The 18,426-nt window shown below is 39.8% G+C and overlaps 1 protein-coding gene across 1 annotated transcript in view; it reads right to left on the reverse strand.

The window, feature by feature from the left end:
* The window catches only part of LOC131468539 (helicase ARIP4-like), a 54,754-nt gene extending 41,877 nt beyond the window's left edge, over nucleotides 1-12,877 (reverse strand). Inside the window, exon 1 of the mRNA XM_058642915.1 lies at nucleotides 12,763-12,877. The gene's annotated coding sequence lies outside the window, so the exon portion shown is untranslated. The remainder of the gene's footprint in view (nucleotides 1-12,762) is intronic.
* Between the last annotated feature and the right edge of the window lie 5,549 nt (nucleotides 12,878-18,426).

Genomic DNA, 18,426 nt, shown 5'->3' on the forward strand with positions numbered 1-18,426 from the left:
AACAAATGCATGTTGTGTGTGAAGAGAAAAAGCTTCTCTATGAAACAATTATATAAATCATATTCATTCAATAAGGTCTGTGAACAAAAAGTTTCCTCGGCTTACATCTACTGGCACGGTGAGGAATTATGTTGTTTCTCTTATTTAAAAACAAAGGCTTTTAATATGCACTCCCACTCAGACGAGGCCAGACACACTGTGCTATCACAGTGAGCCATACTTGCAGCTCACCTTGCATAACGTTACACGGCAGATTACAGCCAGCTTGAATTATTGGTCCAACAGTGCAGCTCTACAAGACTCGTAAATCCAACTCGCCTCAGAACCCAGTAAGCCGTGATGACCTGGAGAACGCAAAAATGTGTCTCACCACAGAAGAAGGCTTCTTAAGGTAAAACTGTGAAACACTGCAGTAAGGCCGCGAGCAAGACAAACGTTAAACTCTCTGAGTCGTTTAAAAAAGGGAGTAAATCATGAGTGTCCTCCCCACCATCAGCTGAACACTGATCCTCACAGAAAACGACTGTTGCCTAACACAAAAGTTCAGAGAGACGGTTTGAAGAAACCGGTCGTCATCACTGTGGTTACAGTCTCTCTGCAAGACCTCAATAAACACAATCTCCTCCCAAGGACAATTTAAGATGAAATACCACTCAACATTAACAGGATGCATTTGTATTGAGGCAGCAGAACTCTGACAGTAAAAAACACTGCACAAAAATCCTTTGTTAGAAAATCGAAAGACATTTGACGGACTCAGGTTTCAGCTGATCATTTGCCCGCACAAATCACAATCCATGACACAACCATTGGGAAAGTGCATTAGGTCAATTCTGAACAATATACAGTGCTTGGATTATATATAACATTATGTTATATAGGCCACACTGTTGGTGTAGTGGTTGCTTATTTGCTATTTGATTTACGGTAGACAGAGGGAATCATGCAGCTAACACTATGAAATACACAGGCGAGTCATAGGAGATAAGGTACATACTCGATTAATTGATTATTAATCGATTATTAAATGAATCGTCAACTATTTTGATAATCGATTAATCGGTTAGAAGCCTTTTTTCATGATTAAAATAAGATTTCTGATTGTTTCAGCTTCTTCAATGTGAATATCGTCTTCATTGCAAAGAAATCATTCAAACTGAAAAATTTTGGTTTGTGGACAAAAACAAGACATTTGAGAACATCATCATTTCCAGGTTTGACAAACACTGATCAATGTTTTTTTTTTTAAATATTGTCTGACATTTTATGGACCAAACAATTACTTGATTAATCGAGAAAATAATGGAGAGATGAATCGATTATGAAAATAACGGTTAGTTGCAGCTCTAGTTGAGTGTTTGTGCTTGTTAAATTGTCATTTCACAATCACAGAGATGGGTAAAGTGGGTGACATCACTAAAAGGCGATCAAAATGACACCTTGAACAAGGACTTTGGCCAATGTAAGCACAAGTCTCCTTGTTTTTAGACATTTTAATGCAGATACTGTATGTTACACGTCTTTAACATAGAACATGAGATGCATAGCATGTCTCCTACTTTAAAAGGCACTGTGAAAAATCTATGATGCTAAAAACAAAAAAACTAAACATCACAAGACTTCATTTACACTACATACAGTATATTAAAAACTAGGTCACATGAAACTTCCACACACAGACAGACAGAAAGACGCTGCAGCTTGTTTTTAACCTACATAACTTTGCTGGAAATCAGCCAGCCAAAAACCACATACTGTAGATCATTGCACACACTCTGGTAATGCTAGGCCTGTAATAGAAGTGTTGCATAACAGAGTGCAGTGTACGTTTGCTTCTCTGAGCAACTCAGTTTAGGTTTAACACTTGCTTCTACCTCTTGTTGCCCAACGTCATTTTAACTGCCTGAATGTGAGCGTGGTATATCAACAGTTCTGCTACAATGACGTCATATTTATACTAAACTTTTCTCTAAACCATATGTTGGTGTAGTTCCATCAAAATTGTACAAACATCTTCAAATGTAGTGCATTCTCTCACCCCAAATAACACATTTAAATATTTGTCACACATTTTAAGTATAAATCCATGGCACAGTTTAAAAAAAAAGAAAAACAAGCTTTAAAAAGCAAAAGATTTACACTGTATCACAACAGACATTTTGATCAAAGAATATTTAGTTCAAAAAACGAATTTTCAAATGAAAAAAGAGAACAATTTAATTAAAATTGAAACACATAACTCCACAATTTCAAGGTAAAAATTTATTATCGTGCACTTTCCACTTATTTTAGCCTATTTAAAAAGGCTTATAACCACACTGTTAAATCTCTCTTGCTATTTTTAAAAAAAAACCCTGATTCACAGTTGATGAAGTCAAATGAACTCATAACTTCAGTAACTACAGGTTTGATTGCTCTCCCTGATGTCATGTGTCATTTTCAACCTGTGGTAGATTTTGAATAGTGACCACCGTCTGTGTTACACAATCACACTGATGGATAGAGAATGATGATGAGATATGAGATGAGAATGATGCTGAGACAGATAATGCATTAGATTATTTTGGACAAAGGAAGTGTTGCACACAATCTCTGTAGGTGGAAAATCACAGAAAAGTTTTTTTAATCTTCTCTGTAGTATCCCACAAATATATATACACTAACAAGGTCGTGGGATCTGTATTATTAAACATAATTGCCGTTACCACAGTAACTACTGGTGTTAAAAAAAACTTTGGTTAAACAGACTTTAAAAAACAATGAAAAGAAAAAGCTCATTTGTGCTGCGGCACCTAACATAAACCCAAAAGCTACAAAAGGTACAAAGTGATCCCATTTTACCCCCACATCCTCTTACCTTACATAACCTCATAAAACAGGCCAAGATAGTGCTCCAAAAACATTCAGATTCAGCCAATATTGCTTTTGCTGGTCTGTCTGGTGACCTTAAAACACCCCCGTGAGTTCACGACACACGTAGAGGCAAAGACAGCTGAAGGAAATAACCAATCTTATCACTACAAATAATAATAATAAATAACAAATTATGCCACAAATGAATACTTAAACACAACTTTTGTGGTCCTGTTGGAGTTCCAGGTCTAAATTAATATTTGGTAACAGAAGCCAGTAAGGACACAGCAGGCACGAAACACTGTGTTATGAACAAAAACACACACGAGACCAAGGGGCAACTGGCTGTGACGTCACCCGTCCGCTTTGAAGCCTCCAGCACCATATTGATGTTTAACAACTGAACCTTCACAGGCATCACCGGCGAACAGCTGTCAATCACACCGGTGGCCATCTATATCTGTGTATTTTCTTGTCAATGGGACGTGTAATAAGTGGGATCATTTACAATGCTATTTAAGAAGATCTGACATGAGACATTGAGACTGTTAACTCCTCAGGGAAATGTTTACTGCAGTTATAAATCAAGTGGGAAAAAGGGAATGTTTCCCATAGACATCCATTCAAGTGCACTTCTTATTATCACCCCCATATATATATATATATATATATATATATATATATATATATACATACATACATACATACAAACATACACACACACGTATATATATATATATATACATACATACACATGTATGTATGTATATATATATATATATATATACATACATACACATGTATGTATGTATATATACACATATATACACACACATATATGTATATATATATATATACACACACATATATACATATATATTTTATATATACACACACGTGTATATATGTATGTATATATATATACACACACACACACACACACACACACACACACATACATACATATACATACATGTATATATATGACCTATGTAGATGACCAGTGTTTTTTTATTGTTTTGTCTTAATTTTATTTGCCTGTGTAAAGCACCTTAGGTTGCATCGTTGCATGAAGTATTCTTCACAAAATCAACTGCAATGATGAAAATGAAAGTTTTGTGCAGCTACCTGATTGTACTGTGGTTTTAATGAACCGTGGTTCCATTTTGCTGTGGGATGACCTGGGGCGGCTGTGATAGAAGGAAATCTTCTTGTGTGAATCGGTTTGTATACTGAGTCGTTTATTACATAACCTGATTTATTTTCGTCTTCGTGGCACGCTGGACAAATTGGACAGCATCCAGTTACTGACAGTCATCCTGATATCGAGTGCGGCGTCGTGGGCCCGACACTCTTCACAGACAAAGGCTTGTCATCATTAAATGACTAAGTTACAGCTGAGACGATGACTCAACAGCCCATCTGTTCTTCTCATCGCTTTAAACCAGAAGCTGCAGCTATAACCCCTGTGGTAAATTTACATTTTTTTCCACCAGCACTAGCGATCTTTGATAAACACACTCATTAAAAAACCTTGTAAATAAGTGTGTGACGTCAGCGAACACAAACTGCGTCTATATCCGTATCATCAATTGACACAGAAAAGCCAGGTGATTTCACATGGTTCATCGTCCATTTCCTGCTCCTGTGCTTCCGTAAGCATCAGTTAGTGATTGAAGTGAAATTCGGAAGGCAATTACAGAGGAGTTCTTCTTTATGTATGCACACGCAGACACCATGCAATTACTTCTTGAGAGGGAGAAGGACAGAGACAGAGAGAGAGAGAGAAATAAATGGGAAAAAAGAATGATAAAAGGAGGGCAATACAAAGACAAGTGCTTGCATAAGCCACCTTACATAAGGTCCAAATAATAATGCCACTGTTCAGCCGTCTGAAATAAGTTATACAAGACAAGCCAAAGACGGGAGAGCAACGTGAACCCACGCGCACATTCACAGACACGTTAAAACACCGTCATTCTCATTTTACACAAAAGCTCTTTGAAGAGGTGGACGACAGGACAACATTTACCAAGGAGTTTCGAACACATGTACACACGCACACAGGCCTGTAAGTTCATAAGTCGGCATTTGAACAGTGTGCACCAGGGGCTCAAGGCTGATTTAAAACAGGAACGAGGCAGACACAGAGGAGAATTATCATCAACTGCATTTATCAACCTTTTCTAGAAAGTCTAATTTGGCACCGACCGTCCTGTTCACTTTCCTGCGTCAAGCTTCGCAGAGGCAGCCAGGAAAGCTACTTCTTCAATGAGATGCGAGTGCCGAATCGCAATTTTCAGTTTGAATTAAAAGGAATTTTGAGCTTCACGCGGCCTTCCCCTCAAAGGGACTGTATTCTGAGACAAGATGTAACTGGGGAAAAATGAATAAACACAGACAAAAGGCCAACACACTCGCATGTGTATGATCGATTGGCTTGAGACGGAGATGTGTCTGCAATTTTACAACCACTAACAAGAAAACACTCCCGATACGTTCACTCACAGCCTGACGGAACAATGAACACTGATGTCGACAGACCAAGCTCTGCCTGTTTCCCCAGATAAATGGTAATAATAATAATATTAATGATATCTCCAATTTATGGCTCTCACATGGTTATTGTATAACATCTTTCCCTTTCATTGGAATGGCTCTCAGGCATCCGCAAGTCGGCATCACATCCCTGCTTGTGTAACAGAATTACACAATGGTGGAGCCTGGTGATGCTGGGGGGGGTGTTAACAATCAAGTCAGGTTGTTATTAAGGCAACATAACACATACTTTATGCTCATACTTGCAGAATTCTTCTCTTATATGTACAAATCAAACATATTCTTTGTAATTGTGGAGCAGGGGAAAAAAAAGGGATTTTGTTGAAGGTTCATTTGATTTTAAACAGTTTAAAGAGTTAGCATCAGGAGGGAACTGGTTACATTATTATTTTATAACAAAACTATATACACCATCATTAATTGGAAACTTAATGTATGATTGGATATTATACAGACTCTTAAAAGTATTGCTGATTTAGACTTTCAATATCCTGCTCTTCTCTACTGTCACCAACAGATCCAAGATTCAAAATGCACTCCTAATATTTTAGGGTTAACTAAAACATTCCCATCAGCCTGTTTAGTGAGTGTTTACTGAACTTACCAAAGTATGTTTGTATAAGTATATAATCCCCCTACAATGGAAATCCATTGTGTATTGTAATGCTCACAGTAAGCCTTTTATATGTACTTTAAGAATTCTCTGGTATGTGAAGACCACTGATGTAGTAGTTCCCCTACAGTATACTTTTTGGGAAAGGGTGGGATGAGAGGAGTCATCCTCCATTTGTTGTAGTCTGTAGTTTCACCATTAGATGTCACTAATGCCGTTCGTTTTATACGCGACACACACAAACTGGTGACTAGTGACTTGTTAAAGCAGTCGTTTTCAGTGTAACTGAATCATTTGACCCAATTATTTAGAAAGATTTGTTCCTGCATGGCCGGAGCACAGACTCCGTCTGACAAAGTCCATCCATCCATCATCTACCGCTTTATCCTCCACTAGAGGGTCGCTGTGCCAATCTCAGCTGACATAGGCGGGGTACACCCTGGACAGGTCGCCAGTCCATCGCAGGGCCACACACACATAGAGACAAACAACCATTCACTCCTGCACTCACACCTATGGTCAATTTAGGGTGTCCAATTTACCTAGTCCCCACATTGCATGTTTTTGGACTGTGGGAGGAAGCCGGAGAACCCGGAGAAAACCCACGCACACACGGGGAGAACATGCTAAGGTCTTCTTGCTGCAAAGGCAGGGCTTGTGAGGCTTTAATTGATCTACAGTTTTGGCATTGTTCGGTTTGACTCTTGTGTCGGACTTTTGCTCATGACTGTTCCAGTGACGGCACTCTGACCAATCAGTATGACGGCAGTCTGACGACGTCACGTCACGCATAGTATCGGCTCAGCTCCCTTGGAACCTCGCCAGAGCAGGTTCTAAAAAAAGTAGCAGATACCAGGTACTGTGTTTGTTTATGTTGTGGAGAAGGGGATTAAGTGACTTTACACCAGACTCCTGTAGTTGTTGGAGATTAACCCACGTTCTTAGGATTGTTAAGTAGTTTTAACTGATCTACAGTTTGGCGCTGTTCGGCTTGATTTGTGTGTGGGACGTCTCTTCCTGTGACGGCACTGACGTCAGTCAGTGGCCGGCAGTCTGACCAATCATCGCATGGTACCTACTCAGCACGCTTTTGGAACCTCACCTGAGCAGGTACTAAAAATAGTACCTGGTACCAGGTACTATTTTTAGTACCTGCTCAGTGGAAACACTACTTAAACCGTGGCGAGGCGAGTAGAGCCAGTGCAAATACACCATATGATGCAGTTCACAGCTCATCTACATTTGTCCACAGAACCCACCTTGAACACATCCCCTCTGGTGATTCTCAAAGTCAAATATACAAACATGTGAAAAACACACAACATGTGTGAGGTCATTCAGCAGCAGCCTGCATTTACTAATTTAGCAAGAGGTCACACACACACACACACACACACACACACACACACACACACACACACACACACACACACACACACACACACACACACACACACACACACACACACACACACACACACACACACACACACACAGAGAGAGAAAAGGTGACCTGGATCCAGTGGAAACCCTCTGACCTGCACATTTCTGAGGATATTTTTAAACAGATAATCCCACCTGTGAGAGTCCTATCTAATCCCTGCCCACCTCATATTCCTTACACAATTCTACTGTGTGTTTGATACTATCAACAACCAAAGTTAAAACATGGTGATCACTGCAAACAGGAGGATTAGCACCTGTGATGCAGGCACTTACACACTTTATCAATACTACTTGGACGGGGAAATAGCTGAAGCAGTAGGTGAAGGATCAGAGGAGAAAAACCGTCTCCCATTGGACACTGGTGGCGGTTTGCTAGCCAATCAGTGAGAGTGTACTGGGTTCATTGAGGTCATTGAGGGGAAGGGTCTCCTCTGCTTAATCTATAAGTGCTACATCAGTGTAAGGAAGCAGCTTACAGTGCTGGCTGGCGAACAGAACGCGAGAAGAAAAATGTTTGACAGTCTCAAAACTGGAATTCTTCTAAAACACAAGGAATTGAATAATCCTTTTTTTTTTTGCTGTACTCAAAAAACAATCCCACTCTAATAATACTAAAATACAGGCAATGTTTTGTCCTGTGCAATTTTGTCCAATGACGAATCACTGGTTGTTCTGCCAACATTTATTAACACCGTCAGGATCATCAGACGGATGAAAAACATAGCAAAGGAGTGTGGTCAGGAAACCACGCTCTGTGCAGCAGACACATTGTGCATCAGAAATATGGTTTGGAGAGCATAGTCCTGCAATTATTCCAGGTGAAAACTCCCATGGCTTTTGACAGCAACATCTGCATTTGCCACTGTTTTGCTCTGACTGGATCAAACATTTCAAAATTCACACAGATGTTCCCACTCAAATTGACAACTGCTGCACAACAGTGTCAGTTTCAACATGAAGCTGAATGGACAACTGGCTGTAGGTGTCACTCACACGTAATCTGACAATTGGTAACAACACACACACACACACACGCAAATGGGGCGTATACAGTGCTGTAATTTAAGCGAGGCAGCGAGAACAGTATAAACAATACACATGAAATGTGCAATGGACACAGGCAGACCGGCATGAACACAAACAGAAACAACCATGGCTTATCAGAAATAAGCAAAAAATATGCTGTTTTTTTGCTTATGAAATGTTATGACACTCCTTTCTTTCTTAGTAAAGTTATCTTTTTGGGTTATGGTTCGTGGGTGTGAATACATCCAAGCACATGATACCATTAGTCACAGCAAAGATAAAACATCACAGGGACTATCAAACTTTCATAAATCAAATTGCAAAATTACAAAACAGATGCAGTACGCCTGTTAACAGACAGACACCGTCATTCTTCTCAGATGGCTCGAGCAAGTCTGGCAACATTCACAACAGCTTGTGCACATCGATAAAAGCCTCATCTCTGGGAGGTAGCGCGGCACATTCTGAGACAGACGTGCTGAATCATTAAAAAAAGATTAAGTTTCAGATATTCCCCACAGGACAGGCCCTGAAGGGAGCGCATCAGCAGTATCAGGGATTTTCCAAAACACCCACTTTATCTTTTAATTCAAAGAGGGCTAAAAATGTGCTCAGTCATTTACCCGACTTCATGCAGCGGACAGCCCACACAGGCAGCCTTGAGGAGCTCATCTGACAACTTACGTGATGACTTACAAAAGCCTCTTTTCATTTCACAGACAATATGAAAAGTCACCCTGATAGCGTCGTCTGCATGCGCAGGAAACAATGACTGCATAAATCCATTTTCCCTTTGATGAATTAAGTTTATGATGCTCTGTTCAAACAAATCTACTGAAAAGCCACCAGGGGGTGACTGTTGGTTGCAAAAATGAATTTCCTATGAATGGAAGTCTGTGGGGAAAACATGCCTACTGCTCACTTGATTTAATGGCCTCAGTCACTTCTTTCAGGTCTTCTTCAATCACACATGACGCCAGCTTTGCTATATTCCCATTTTGAGGAGAATAGACGATAGAGCAGCTGACACCTCTGACCTTCAGTTTGCAAAACTTACTGAGGAATGATAAAATGTTTATGTAACCAATGAAAATGTTGCCGTGGCACATTCACGTTGACAAAATCAGTAGTTTGAACTATTTTAATATCACGCAGCACCTCTGACTGACACTGCCGTTATTCAGTTCCTCCCGTCTCATAAATGAAATCTCATCTGAGGGTCAACTGCATTTAATGTGCATAAATGTCAAAGAGGGCGGCAGTAGCCACTCTTCTCTCTCCCCCTCCATCACCACTGTGCCGCGCTGCAGCACTCAGCCGCCCGCTGAGCTCATTAGCAGGAACAGACTGACGGTGGGATGTAAGGATGAAAAAAAGAGAGCGCCACATTAGTGCTCCTTCAAAAATCATCTGAGATTCTGGGTTGAACACAAGTCACATCAGACTAATCGTGACCCGTGTTTGCATCTGTAAACATAAAATGTTCCTTTAAAGAACATCAAGAAAACTGGACCCACACTGCCGCTTCTTTAAGTGCATCTCAGTCAATCACATGGCAGCATCTCAAAGCATTAGGGCATGTAGACATGGTCGAGACGACCTGCTTCATTTCAAACCAAGCAATCAGAATGAGGGGAAATAACGACTTTGAACGTGGCATGGTTGTTAGTGGCAGTCGGGCTGGTCTGACTATTTCACAAACTGCTTGTCACACACAACCATCGCTAGAGTTTAGAGTGATTGGTCCCTTGGCACAAATAGCTTGTTGGTGCCCAAGAATGGTCAGACTGGTTCAAAGAGACAAGAGAGGCAAAAGTACCTCAGTTAACAACTCATTACAACATATTAGACCATCTCTGAACGCACAACACATCAAGCCTTGAAGCGGATGGTCGACAGCAGCAGAAAACCGCAATGGATGTAGGTGTCCTGTTAGAGTACCTAATAAAGTGGCTGTTGAGTGTAGAAGTGACAACTTTACCTTAGATGTACAGTTCCATTATTCAATCATTATTAAATGCAGCAGCCTAATGTAAATATTTAAACTATAACCACTTCTGCTGGCAGTGTTCATTACCTCCAAAGAATCACGCTTCTTATCCAACAGATGTGAGCAAACATGCACTGTGTGAGTTACATCACATCAAAGTCTGGCTCCATTAAAAGCACCGGCAAAGCAGTGATGGTCTCTTACCACGGGGTTAAAGATTCAAAAAACACAATATACACACAAAGAGACAAGACAGTTGCATCAGCTCAGGTTGCGTCTGGTTGGGGTAAATTTTGGTGGATAGATACTCAATCCAAGGTCAGATGGAAAATAAACAACACTGAAAGCAGAAGCAGACAGAAAAATAGTGACTAAAAAGAAAAAAGGATAATAAACACATCTGATGCAACTTCACCACTTGACAGTTCATAATTAAAGGAAGATTCACCCAAGTACTTTTAGCAGGGAACTCATGTACCGTCCATGCATCTTTGTACAAAAGGTTAATTTGATGAATGTGTTGTGCACCCTCACACACATCCAGCTATAAATTGATACTCTGATAAAAAGAGAAAAATGAGAGAGTCTCTTTAATAATCTAAGGTGCAGTTTTACAATCCATACTACAAGATGTAACACCCACTGTGGCGTCAACTGACCAGAAATCACTGCAGCTACAAAGCATGCTGGGTATTGATTAAGGGGCACAACTCTCAGCTGGAACATCTTGTGCTCCAACTCCTCACCTCTCAGTATCTCTCTCTCCTACTGTATGCATCAACGTCTCTATAACTTGTCAAAAGCCATTCTGGGAAATGGAAGCAAACTCTGAAGCACGTTTTTAATCACACCAGAGGCAGAAAAGCCAGCGCGGGATCAAAATGAGGAGGTATTACTCAGCTTTTTATGCACTTTCAGCTTTACATATAGGAACACTGCACTACTCAAACCTTTTATACAGTCCATGTGATCCATAAAATAAAATATTAAATAATAAGTCACACTGATGGATGCTACGTGGTTTTCATCAGTACGAGTTAGTCTCAGGTTGAAAGTCTCCTACATGCGACTTATATTTGTCTGTTTGAGTGTAACTCAGAAGTAGAGAATAGTTTTGGATGACATTTTCTGGGGATGCCCAAGGAAAACATCTACAGAATCGTTAACCTTGAAGGGGAGTAAATTGACACCGAGCCAAACTGAGCGGCTTTGGTGGAGGTTTGCTGTCTCTGGTTGTGAAACATTCGACGAGTCCTCTGCTCAACTCTCCCTCTCCCAAGGATGCCAGGGTACTACGGTGGCCTTCGTGTACCAGAAATGTATCAGGCACGCTGTTTTCCATCACTATAATACCTCCTCAACGTGGGCAGGGTTGTCATAGCACGGTCCCGTCCCCCTACGAGAATGAAGATATTTCTCAACTCAGGGAAAACTGAGGTTGGGAAAATACTACCCCTATTCTAGTAATGCGAAGCTAAATGGGTCACGTATTCCTTTAAGTACATATAAAATGCTATTATTTTATTTTAAAGTGATAACAAATGTATACAAACACACTCTAAGGCGGATATAATCAAGTTCTGCTCATCTGAACGTTTCACACTGGACCTTTTAATGTATTAGTCATGAGGCAGCCTGAGACTCAGCATCTGCCCTTTAACCTTTCACCTTCTCTACTACAAACTCTGGGCTTCACTTTACACAGAGTTCCCCGGGTTACTGTTGAAAAACACAACAAACAAGTGTTTGTGGAAATGTAAGACGTCCAACAGATAGTTCAGCCTTTATTTACATAACTATTTGCATAAAACCACTTCGTTTTTCTGTTAGTTAGTTTGGCCTTCCAGCCTAATAAACGACTGTTGGGACACAATGCTACAAACGAGTTGCTCATTCATTCATTTGAGCGACGTTCTCTAAGCCCGCAGACACATGTGTCACGTCCCGCTGCTCTCGTCACTGCCGCGGTCACGTCTATAGTGTCCGAGGGGCTTGTTGTGAGAGAAACTAGTCCTTAAAAAGTCAAATGTGAAGAGGTTGAAGAGAAAGCAGCGTGTGTTTGCCCGTTTCATAACACGGAACAGAAGCTGCATCAGCAAATGCAGCCGGGAGGACGGAAACAGAGGTGCACAAGCGCAGCAGCAGCAGCATGCTCCTCTATTGTCTCCACACTAACAAGATGCAAAGAGGATGAAAAGGGTTTTTAACCAAAGAAGAGAGGGTTTTCTTTTTTCTTTTTCTTTTTTTTAACAAAACAGTCGGTTACATCTCTCACCTTCTGTCCTCGCTGCTGCAGCAAAGTCCCTCCAAGTGCTCAGCTTAAAGATGCGGGGCAGAATCTGCTGCTTCAGACTCTCATTCATCAGTTTCAGGCTTAAAGAGGAGGCTCGGTCCTTTTAGTCCTACACACACGTACACGCACACACACATACACAAGAACAGCCATTACGAAAGTTCCGGAAGTGCACGAGCATCCAAAGTGTTGTTGGTTAGAAGAAGCAACAAAACCTACATCATGTCATCTCAAGTCAAAGACACCACGTTTTCCACTAGATTTAGATATCATCATCATCATCGTCGTCATTATTGTTGTTGTTATTGATCGACTGACCGATTGATATTACAACCTTATATGCCGATACATTTTTTAAAGTTCCAATGTATAAGAAATATACGGAAGAGTATTAGGGCCACAATTCAAAAACTAAATTGGTAGAAGGAAAGAAATAAACATCAGCTTGAATTCTGAGAAAAAACTGTCAGAATTCTGAGATTAAAATCTTATTTTTGAGAAAAAAAATCTAATTCTGACGTTAATCTCAGAATTGTGACTTTTTTTCAGATTTAAATCAGAATTGTGATTTTTTTCACAGAATTCTGACGTTAATCTCAGAATTCATGCTGTTTTCTTTTCGTTTGTTTTTTTACATGTGGCGGTACAAATACATCAATACAATACATTCACTTTGAAGAAGAAGCATCAAGTGTATTTATTTATTTTTATTAAAGATTGACAAAAATGATACAATGTGAAATCAAACAAATTATATCAAAGAGAATAACAGAATTTAGGAGTAACATGTGACGAAAATAAATAAATTAAGCAGACAAAAGCGAGTCAGGGGTTACATGGGGACATAAGAAAACAAAATATGTATTCATAAAGAAAATATTGAGATGGGAGCACAAATCTACAGTCATTACAGCCTATTGGTTTTTAACCGAAGATATCGTCTTAAGGTATAATTCAAATTATTTCATGAAAACACAAATAAAGGTTTTTTTTCTTCATAAATTACAATTTGTGAATATGAAATTTCACTAAAAACATAATACGGTTGATTACAAAATACTAAGAGTTCAAAGATGTCACAGAAGATATTATAATTATAGAATAAATCTACTTCCAAAAGAGATGAATGACAGTCTCGGCATTGGGAATCGGCAGCATCAAGTGTTGCCAAACTACATTGTGACGCTGTTGCATCACTTTGCTTTCTACAAATATTCCAACACAGACGTTTTGGAATATCGTTCCTCAGTGCAACATTTCAGATACAAAAGTGAAATAAAAACCACACCCTTGGCTTCAAGAGACTCAAGCCCAGCAGCCTGAACTCATTATTTTTGCTCCCACAGGGGAATAAAAAGATCTAAAATATTTCATTCCTGCTTTTATCGTCCAAACTAATGTGCAGTGAAGCATCCAATAATCACTGGTAATATGAGATTATTTGTCAGGCTATGCAGTCTAATAATGCAGTCCATTAAACTATACAACATATGTATAATGGGCTATATTTTTTTCACGATTCATGATTGTTGTGTGACATGTCATGCTTTAAACAGACCTATGTGACCTCATACTTGGTACATTGTTCAGCAGGTGGACAGCTGCTCCACAGTGTTGTGGCTTCCCTTTTTCTCCCTCACTCTTATAGCGCTCTCTACTGGCCAGCAGTGCACAGTGCTTTGCGTAACACTATGTTATGCAATTTTATGAGTCGGCCATGAGTCGAGGGGCTGAAATGACTGAATAACCTGTTTGAATCTGCACATTAACAACAGGATTTGCTCGATGTTATAAAAATATTGAAGCACACAGATGTATATGGACAGATACACATTCAAATGTATCAACGCAAAATCTCTCAAAAGTCAAACTCTATATAATGCCTCCGTTTCCCACATCACACATATCAGCAGTGGCTATTTGATTTAAAAGCAACAGTCATTGGCATACTTTCATATATAAGGCAATACTGCTTTCTGTTCCACATGCCCGTACTGAATTGGGTAAAAGGGCTTTTGTCCAGACTGCACCTTTTGCATGGAATATGTTGCAGAAAGACTGGAAACTAAAATTAATTTCATTCCAAACTGAGAATTCTTGAGGTCATAATGTGCTTGTAAATTTAATTTGGATTCTTTGTTGGAAATTTGTTTTCTGTTTGTGTTTAAACTGGGTACATTTGTCACTGCCAAGTGTTTTGTATTTGCTGCTGCCTATCTTGACCAGGACTCCCTTGAAAGAGAGGTTTTTAATTCTCAATGGGATTTTCCTGGTTAAATAAGGGTTAAATAATAATAAAAAAAAAAAAAAATAGCAGCTCTATTTTAGATAATTTTAGATTAGGCATGGAACGATACCACTATTTTTGTGTCTGATACCGATATCACAAATCTATCTACTGATACCGATATTAGTCCGATGGAGTAATTTTGGACCATTATGAACCATGGAGCATTTAACACAACACATTTGTGCTGAGTCATTGCAAAGACATAATTCTCCAACTGTGTAACAAATATTGTTCTCCCAATTAAAAGAAACAGCCCAAACATGACTCAGCTAAAACAGTCTGAGCATAGTGAAGCATGCAATATATATGACTTTGACCATTATCGGACCAATATCAACACTGACCGATACCGATTCCCATCCCTATTTTAGATAAGAGGTCATCTGTAAGAATAATAAGTTACAGATGTCCATCACCACCCTGAAAAAGGGGAAAACTTGTTGCAGCTCAAGATGCTGACAGCAGTCAATTGTGGGGAGACAAGAGTCAATCAGGCAAACTTAGTTTGGCCCTTCACTTTGTGTTAACCTCATACGGACACTAGGTGGAGCCACTTTCCATGCAATGCTGCACAGTTCTGGTCGCCTACATTCAAAAACACATGCATCCACCATCATCATCATCATATGTTGCTGTACATGCAAAACCTGCCAGGTTATTCAGCACTGTGTACTCCCTCTAAATGCTTCAGGGTTTTTAGTCTCTCCCGTGATAAAGGTTTAACAACATTTCTTTCATTGCTTAAAAATAATAACCCACATGTCTGGTGGTTAAATATGAAGAAGATTTTGGAAAGAGAAACATAATTAAAAGGGATGGATGAACACAAGACGAATCAAAGCACATAATCCAACATTATAAAGATAAACATAAAAAAGCAGATTCCAGACTACTTCCAGGTTGCTGTACGTGCAGCACTTACGAGGATTGAACCATTGTGAATGCAATTTCATTTAGGAGACAAATGAATGCAAAAATAATTATTTATCACAGATGGTACAACTGAAATGTGATTATTTAGTCGTAATAGAGTTTCTGGCACTTGGACTCAGCAGGGATTGAATGCATCTGGCCTGAGCAGCAATGAGACAAATCCCCTGCTGCAGTCCAGACACTGGTTGTGTTGATGGTGATTGATCAAACTCAAAAGATGTTTAGTTTATCCATTGTGCTACTGTAGAACTGACTCATTCAGGGATAATGAAAATCAACAATTCATACAACCAGGTGATCAGGTGCACCTGTGAAAAAAATAAGAAAGATTATTTTGTCTTCAATTTCCGCCAAATGGAAATAGGTCACCTAAATTTTGCACTCTGGATTTTTAAAGATGTTTTTTTCAGAGAGACATAAAGTTTCCCTCTTATAATCTAAGAGGGAAACTTTTACATTTTAAAAATGCAGTGTGCCAGGACAACTTTAAAAAGTGTTTGTGTTTCAATCTCGGGGGTTAAATTATGGTTAGATTATTTCTCACCTCTGCTTTTTCTGCTCTGTCAAATCAAAATGTCTGTGAAAAAGAAGGTGAAAAGTGCAGGATTTTCTGTATTTATTCACAACAAAGCGAACAAAGTGCATAAAGTCTATGTATTGAATGTGTATAGGGCATAGCATTCTCTGCTATTATCCCACTGTAAATGCCCTCTTCTTCAGCCAGGTTACTTCTGCCTAAGTTTCCCTCATTCATTTGAGCAGCGCTGCCATGACATCCATGACATGTGATGCCTGGCGAGTGAAACTGGCAGAGACTGTTGACTTTAGAGCGCCTTAATTTATTAATGAAAATGTCAGTGTTTGCCCTGGCGTAACAATGGATAATGGCATACATCCAAATGGATATTTTGACCCAGGTTTCTCGCAGTGACCTCCTGCACCATCATCACCACAACAGAACACTGGCATTGTGGAAGCAGACACAGTGAAACTGAGAAGTGACCAGCAGACATTTTATCAAAGGTATTAAGGTTGCATTGTGTGTACACACTATTGTTGTAGGGATCTGTGTTGGACAAAGCGTGATCAGTGACTTTATTGACAATGCTGTGAGCTGCACCCTTTGTGCTTTTCTTGCCATAACATCTCAAAGTGTCTACCAAGTTGCTTTACTCCACTTTGAACTGGACTTGCATGTATGCACATCATCTCAATCATCCTTTTCTCATGGTACGTGCTTACTCGTTTGTGTGCGTTTGGTGGAGCAGAAAGGAAATCACGTGTCATCGCGCCTGCTCACTTATCAGCTCTGCCATATGCTGCTTTATGTAAAAGCAGAGTCTTGTTGAGAGGCCTTATGTCCAATCTAACAGGAGCAAAAAATAACAACAAAAAACTTGAGTGGATCTGGTTTCTTTGCAGAGAAGTACTTTACCTCCAGCATCAGGTCAAACACTGAGAATATTGTAATATCATTGCCACTCTTATTTTGATATCCTCTACCATTGCTGTGTCTTGAGACCAGTCAGGAACACATAAAAATCATAATTAAACCATTTATTGCAACACATTGAAAAAAGGTTCGGCTTTGTGCAGATGGCTCTACTCTTTAGATCAGTGTTCTCAAACTCACGGCCCTCAATAGATTTCGTGTGGCCCTCCAAACGGTATCAAGTTATAAGGAGTCATTTCTGCATCCATCCATCCATCTTCTACCGCTTAATCCTCCACATGAGGGTCACAGCTGACACAGGGTGATAGGCGGGGTACACCCTGGACAGATCGCCAGTCCATCACATGCCTTGTTTTGTCCACAAAGCCCGATTCCTTTGCTGTATGGAGCAAAAAAACCCAGAACTTTTTCTGTAAACTAGCACATGAAACAACAAGGTAAACCTGCAGTTGGATGATGATGATGACGTGCCAGAATTGTCCCTGTGTGATGCTACTCTTTCTGTGAATCGGTGCATTTACAGTGTGTGTGTGTGTGTTTTTCACAGTTTCTTACTTTTCTTTTGCTTCTATGTTTCTATTCCTGTCTTTGTTCATTTGAAGGGTTCGTTCTTTCATTGTCAGCCATCTGTTCTTTCTCTCTCTCTCTCTCTCTCTCTCTCTCTCTGATTAAGGCTGGCATATAATGGAACAGGAGCTTACAGCTTGGCAGACTTGTTTACCTTCAGACTCGTGCAGCCTGCAGATATGACATGAAGCGCAGGACACAGTGCGCAGCAAGGACTTTGGTAAACGTCACTCATTGCAAACATGTTTTGTCCGTGTGTGTCTGTTAATTTGTTTCACCGTTTGAGTTCTTCTGTGGAAAAAAAGGAAAATGTGAATGCTGCTGTTAGGATGACTCACTGAGTATTTTATTTCCCATCCTTTTGCCTCACACTGAAAGGAAACCTCCGTCTGCCAACATGGTT

The sequence above is a fragment of the Solea solea genome, chromosome 11, assembly GCF_958295425.1.
Source record: "Solea solea chromosome 11, fSolSol10.1, whole genome shotgun sequence".
Classification (NCBI taxonomy): Eukaryota; Metazoa; Chordata; class Actinopteri; order Pleuronectiformes; family Soleidae; genus Solea; species Solea solea.